The sequence below is a fragment of the Gopherus evgoodei genome, chromosome 1 (genome assembly GCF_007399415.2).
Source record: "Gopherus evgoodei ecotype Sinaloan lineage chromosome 1, rGopEvg1_v1.p, whole genome shotgun sequence".
Classification (NCBI taxonomy): Eukaryota; Metazoa; Chordata; order Testudines; family Testudinidae; genus Gopherus; species Gopherus evgoodei.
Window position 1 is genome coordinate 276,706,839 of NC_044322.1, and position 7,199 is coordinate 276,714,037.

Consider the following 7,199-nt stretch of genomic DNA (forward strand, 5'->3'; position numbering starts at 1 on the left):
CGCGGTTTCTGCCCCCGGGCTGTGCCCTGTGCCCCTGGAGCCTGTCGGGAGTCTTTGCGGTGCGCAGGCCCGTTCTCCTGGCGGGCGTTCGCGGGCTTAGCTGAGCTCTTCGGCCCTGCGCACCAGGGGAAGGTGCTTTGGCTTTGATCCATCCAGCCCCGAGCGGCAGCCGGGGAAGGGCTTGTCTGCACCTGACAGGCTGCCGCGCGTCAGTGTGGCGACGGTCTGCGCCGATAGGAGGCGATCTCCTGCCAGCGTAGCTAATCCGCCTCCCGATGCGCTGGGTCCATGGGAAAATTCTCCCATCGGCCTTGTACTGTCTACACTGGGCGGTGGATTTTCGCTCTCCCAAGTCACACAGCTGGGTCAACCTAATTTTTTATTGCAGACCAGGCCTAAATTTCAGGCACCGAATAGGCCTCCTGCAGGTTTCCTGCATTTTCAGTCTCTCTCTTCTCTGCTGCCGCCTAATATGTCCTGTCCATTTCAGGCCAGCACTTCCAGTGTCCACCTGCTGGTCTTCCTCTCTTGCACCTGGTCCAGGCTAAATGTAGCTGCATGTAATATTACCAACTCCTCACAGTCAAGAATCGTGAGTCAGTTCTCCCGCACCCCTCCACCTACCCCCAAATCTTGAGATTGGTTTAAAAATCTTGGGTTCTTTTTATTTTCTTTATAGTTTTTGAACTTTATGCTGCATTTAAATAACTTTTTCATCCTTTCCTCCAAAGCCATGAGCACCGGAGCCTTCTTTGTTTTAAAGCTGAAATTCTTACATACTTACACATTCCCAGGTGCTGGGACTTTAAGAAAAGCACCAAATGTTACAAGTCTTGGCAGTACTGTTATATGGCAGGGTGCTTTAAACACCAGTAGCCACTTGTACCCTGATCTGCATGGGGGTTCTCACCTTTGCTGCCAATATGGAAGCTGAACTAGTAGCAACATGGGGGAAAAAAATACCAAAAAATAATATTTCTAGTGGTTCAACTGTAATCTCTATCCTTGTTTTTGTTATTTTTTTAAGTCCTCTCTCAGTTACTTCCAGTCTCTGTCACACACCCTTTCCCGCTTCTTCATTCTCTCCCAATGACTTTTCCTTCCTTTCCTCTCCATCCAGGGTTGGTCAGAGCACAAATTTTTTTACAGCCCTGAGCATCATAGCTAGGTTAATGTCAATTTTTAAGTGTAGACCAGGCCTAAAAGGAGACTTGATTATGGTGAATTATAACCTTCATGGGGAGAAAATTCCAGGTACCAATGCTCTTTAATCTAGCAGAGAAAAGTATAACAAGAACCAATGGCTGGAAGTTAAAACGAGAGAAATTCAAATTAGAAATAAGATGCATGTTTTTAACAATGAGGCTGATAACTTATTGGAATAAACTACCAAGGGAACTGGTGGATTCTCCATCTCTTTATATCTTCTGATCAAGACTGGATGCAAACACAAGTATTAGGTCTCTGTGCAGGTGAAACTCTGTGGAATTCTATAGCCTGTTTTACACAGAAATTCAAATGATGATTTAATTGTCCCTTCTGGTCTTGAAATCTGTGAATACATTAATCAAACTTCTGGTTAAGCATCTACAAGTCCATAAACTTTTTCCAAGCTGTTTGGTCTGGGGTTATTATGAAAACAGAAATTCTAATTTCAGTTAAGCTGGACAATAAGTATAGCATTTTCTCTCAGTTATTTTGATATTTCAGGTCTCTGGAAGTCACTTAAGTGCATAGGCAGATAATTATTGATACATGGAAAATATTAATCAAGATTTCTTCCCTGAACCTCAGGAAATATTTGGGAGGGGTCGCATTAATTTTGGAGTGAAGTTTCAGGTCTTGTACGTTATCACAACCAGTCTGATCTATAACCTAATCAAATATATATTTAGCTAAAATTAAGCTGTGTGGTCAGAAGTGACAAAGTCTGATAGCTGTTTAGTTGCCTGTGTGAAATGAGGTGATGATCACTCAGTTGTGTTCCTGCTGTACAAGTGCCCACGTCATAAAAGTCGCCATGCATTTGGGGTCCTAACTGACCCTTGGCAGTTTCACCAGGCAAGCTAAGGACTAAATGAGCCCTGTGAACAAACACCTCTATAACCCTTAGAAGTGGTCCTGGTGGCCTTGTGACACTTTCCCGTGGCAGATGATGACCCACTAAGCAGCCAGAAGAACAAACACATGGTACTGGCAAGAGGACTGGGGAAAGCAGACTTTTTTTCCTATTTCAAGAAACATTGTTTCACTTGCAGATGACACTTAAAAGGAGAAACAGCTAGGCTGCTTCTACTCTGCCTTCTCTTTATTCACTCTGATGATTTGCAGGCAATTGAGTGCACACTTCCATTTTTAAAAAATAAATTCAAACACAACCGTAAATAATATGTAAGTGGGAGGTTGGTCCCACTATTGTGGGGAACTTTCCAGGCTTATATATTACCTCAGTGGCATTGGCTAGCAAAAGGATCTGAGTCCTCGTTCCCACTCTCTTTACCCAGAGGCCTGCCTGACGTTGAGGACTCCCCTGCCACCCTCCTGTGCGGCAGAGTCCTCGTAACCGCAATAAGGCTGGGCCCAGGATTCCTGGGGGGCTTAACCCCCAATCTTGTCATGGTCACTTAGAACAGGAGCTAGGGTGTCTCTACTCCAGGGTGCTCTCTCTCCACTGGATGCTTCCCCAACCCAGTGATCATTAAATATAGTTCAAGCAAATACAATGTATTAAACAGCAATCAATTTAAAAAATAAGGAAAATGGGAAAGGTTAAAGGAAAACATATAACCCCGCTCTGTGGCTTGGGGACATCACAAACAGCAGTCTCTAGCATATAAAGGAAGTTCACAATCTTTTTCCTCACATGTGCCAAGCCTCCTGCCCAGGCCCTGGCTGTGCTGCAGGGATGCTATGGGTTGGACGCTTGCTCTGGCAGTGACCACACGCCCTCAGGCTCTAAATGGCAGGCTCTTTCTTCCCAGCATTGCCCCATGCCATCAGGGTTATGATCCCCCTCCAAGTCTGGCCTGTCTCCAGCTCCCTGGGCTGCTTTTCTGGCCCCTCTGGCTCTGGTTGCTGCAGCTCTCCTCCCAGCACAGGTTAGGGTTGCCAGGCATCCGGTTTTGGATCGGAACACCCAGTCAAAAAGGACCCTAGTGGCTCCAGTTGATGGTGCTAAAAGTCCAGTAGGGAGCACAGTGGAGGCCTGGGGCTAAGGGAGGCTCCTGGCCTGCCCTAGCTCTGCATAGCTACCAGAAGTGGCTGCCAGGTCCCTGCAGCCCCTAGACCAGTGGTTCTCAAACGTTTTTTTTTTCCCCCCATGGACCACTTGAAAATTGCTGAGGGCCTTGGCAGACCACTTAATGATTTTTTCAAATGTTGTTTGTACCGTTAGCTAACTACTGAAAAACACTTTGGATAAAAACACTATATATAAAAAAAAGTAATAATAATTAACATTTTTTTGTTCTAAATAAAAGCACACAACTCATATTTTAATATCAGGAGTCTTACCTTTCTACTGCGATGGATGTATCCTCTCCTTCCCACTGCAACAGCCCCTGAGCTGGGGCTGGGAAGGAGGGAGCACTCTCTCCAGCAGCCGCAGCCCGTAGAGCTGGGAAAAGTTGCCTTTTTCTCTGTGCCACAGCCCTGCAGATCCCAAATTTCCCCCACCCCCTCTTCTCACCCCACTGCCCCCTCCCACCTACTCCCTATTCCCACAAGACCACCACCTCACCTAGGGCTGATGCAATCCATTAAGCAACCTAGGCAGTCGCCTAGGGCACTAGCATTTGGGGGACAGCATTTCGGGTCCTTCAGCGGCAACCACAGCAGCCGGATCTTCAGCCGCCCCAGTTGTCGTCAGGATTTAGGCGGAGTGATCTGGGGCAGTAGGGAGCAGGGAGGGCCACCTGCAGCAAGTAAGGGGGGGGCGCGGCATGCAGGGGAACCACTCCCTGCCCCAGCTCACCTCTGCTCCGCCTCCTCCCCTGAGCAAGCCGCTGATTGGCACCGCAAGCCTGGGAAGCGGGAGGAGGTGGAGCAGAGGTTAGCTGGGGCGGGGAGCTGCTGCGGGGGGCACCTCAGGGGGGTGGGAGGAGCTGCCGCAGGGAGGTGCCTCAGAGCAGAAGAGGAGTGGGGAGCTGCCATGCGGGTGCCTTAGGGTGGAGGAGAGGGAGGAGATCTGCCACAGGGCTCGGGGAGGGGGGCGCAAGGTGGAAGTTTTGCCTAGGGTATGAAACATCCTTGCACTCGCTCTGACCTCACCTTACATGGGCATCTTCTCCATGATCCAGGCACCTAATTAGTGGAGCCACGCCTGCACGGCTCCACTAATTAAGTGGGTGGCCCTTCATTCTCTCACGTGCAGCCGCCATGGGGCACACAGAGGAAACTATCTGCAGACCACAGTTTGAGAACTTCTGCCCTAGACACATGGGCAGCCAGGGATGCTTCGTGGTGCACTGCCCGCACCCCAAGGACCAGCTCCACAGCTCCTATTGGTTGGGAACCACGACCAATGGAAGCTGCAGGGACAGCACCTCTGGGTGCAACGGCACTGTGCAGAGCCTGCCTGGCCACCCATGCATCTAGGGGCTGCAGGGAACAGGATCCTGCACCTGAACTCCCTTCCACACTCCAACACCCTACCCCATCCCAGAGTCCCCTCCTCCACCCCAAACCATTCATCCTTGGCCTCACCCCAGAGCCCACACCCCCAGCCACCTGCCCCAGCCCAGAGCACCCTCTTGAACTCCAAACCTCTCATCCTCAGTCCCATCCCAGAGCCTGCACCCCCAGCCAGAGCCCTCACCCTCTTCCCGGATTTCAACCCCCTGCCCCAGTCCAGTGAAAATGAGTGAGGGTGGGGGAGAGTGAGTGGGCATGGGGCCTTGGAGAAGGAGTGGGGTGAGGCAAGGACCTTGGGGGAGGTGTCAGGGAAGGGGCGTTTTCTGGATCTCTCTGGCTCTGGCCAGGGCAGCTCTGCTCCCCGGCTCCTCCTCTCTCCTTATCTCAGCTCCACTCTGGCCCAGGGGCAGTTCCAGCTCACACAGAGGACGGGATCCCCCTTCCTCCTGACTCCCTCATTAGCCTGCCCATGCTGTCAATCACTCTGACTTGGAGCACTGACCTCTCCCCATTGCCCCTGAGGACTGTCAGTCTCCTGATTTCCCCATTGACCCTTCCCCTTTCTTTTGGTACTGGAAGCTAGTCAACTAAAACAAAAAAAAACACCTAAGTTTTAGTAAGGAGCCAACAGTCCACTTACATGTAACCGTTCTTTCCCTCTGAGTTGGCAGCAACAAGGGCCGGGTTTTAGTATCCAGGGGTTCCGTTTCAATAACACAATGCAAAACCAGCTTGAGCCCCCATCCAGTGACCTGGGAAAATCTTACACACACCCCTGGGCACTTTGAAGAGGCAACACTTCCCCTCTCACAAGCACAGAGTCTCGATGTAGCACAAAAGGTTTAATTACATGAGATAAACAACAAGCATTAAATTGGGAAAACACCTCAACTAGAGTTCATAGACCAAACCTTGAGCAAAGACACCCCCCCCAGTAAATTGGGCCATGTCCTTTTCCCTGGGCTCTTGAGTCCAGCAACCCCCAAATCACCCACAGTCCCAAAAGTCCCACAATCCAAAAGTCTCTGTCCTGGGTCAGTGCAGCCCCAGAGTTAGAGAGTCTATCTGCAGAGGTTCCCCCACCCCAGCCTGGGTAGAAAGGGGCACCTTATGTGGTCCAGGGCCAACTACCCTGACTCTCCATGGGGTTCTGCTTCCGCCTTCTCCACTCCGCTCCTCCAGCTGTCCTCACAAACTGCTCCGCTCCGCCAGCCGCTCTGCTCCACCAGCTGTTCCGTGATCCACTCCAGCTGTCCCGTGATCCACTCCAGCTGTCCCCGCAAACTGCTTGGCTCCACTCTGCCAGCTGCTCTGTTCCACAGTATAGCTTCAGGCTCCCCCACTAGTTAGCACAGTACTCAGTGCTCTCAGCTCAGTAATTCCAGCTCTTTAGTGATTTCAGCTCATAGTAGCAGAGCCCCAGTGCTAGTGCACTATTAGCCCAAAGTGAGTTCAGCTCAGTAACCTGTATCTAGATTCTTAAGGGAATACAAAAAAATCAACTCTGATATTCCACAGTGGAGAGAGGAGTGGATGGAACTGTTGCTTCTGGCTCACACAAGGCACCTACACCACCAGTCATAGATAGATAGATAGATGCCTGCCTGCCTGCCTGCCTTTCTCTCAATTCACTGGGTTTTGGAACCCATGTCCCTTGTCTAGCAAGTGTCACTTAATTTATATTGAGACATCTCTGTCATAAAGCAGTCTCATAGTTCCTCATTCACATAATCCGGGTGTTGGATGTGCCAATGCAAATACCTAAAATTCCTTTTCACACTCCCCATAATTCATCATCAGATGTCAGGGTAGGGCTCATCCTGACTCTGCTTACATACAAATAAAAATAACAGCCCAAATTATACTTTTGTTGTATTTAGAAAGAAGAATTTGATAAATGTCTGGGCTAATTTACAGTTGACTATCTGCAAAGGCCTATACTTTAAGAATTAAGATTAAGATTACAGATATATTTGTGCACCATAAGCTGGGAAGTGTATGGTCACATCCGAACATTCCAAACTAGTCACATTGAAATAAGGTGCTATTGGGCTATTAGGAATACAATCCTGTCCTTGCTTCTTGGCTGTCTATGAGCTAAGATCAAGTGTGAGTAGTCTTTAAGGCCATGATCAAGTGTCTTGATGTTTTTGGTCTTTTAGCCTCAAGATGAAAACCTTGTCTGTGTCTCTGGGACCTTGAAGTAAAAACATTATCTAAGTTATATTCCTATCATCTCCAGAGACAGGGAAGAGCCTAGAAGATGTAAAAGGAAACTTAGTTTGATAGCATCCTGTCTGGCAAGAACTCACTTATCAATAGACACAGCTGGAAAACCCTTATGTCTGTATAGATGTAGTTGTAAAATCCTCACTTCTGTATTGTTTTGTATGTTTATTTGCATGGTCTCTGTCTGGTTCTGTGATTGTTTCTGTCTGCTGTATAATTAATTTTGTTGAGTGTAAACCAATGAAGGTGGTGGAATATAATTGGTTAAATAACCATGTTACAATATGTTAGGATTGGTTAGTTAAATTTCAGTAAAATGATTGGTTAAGGAATAGCTA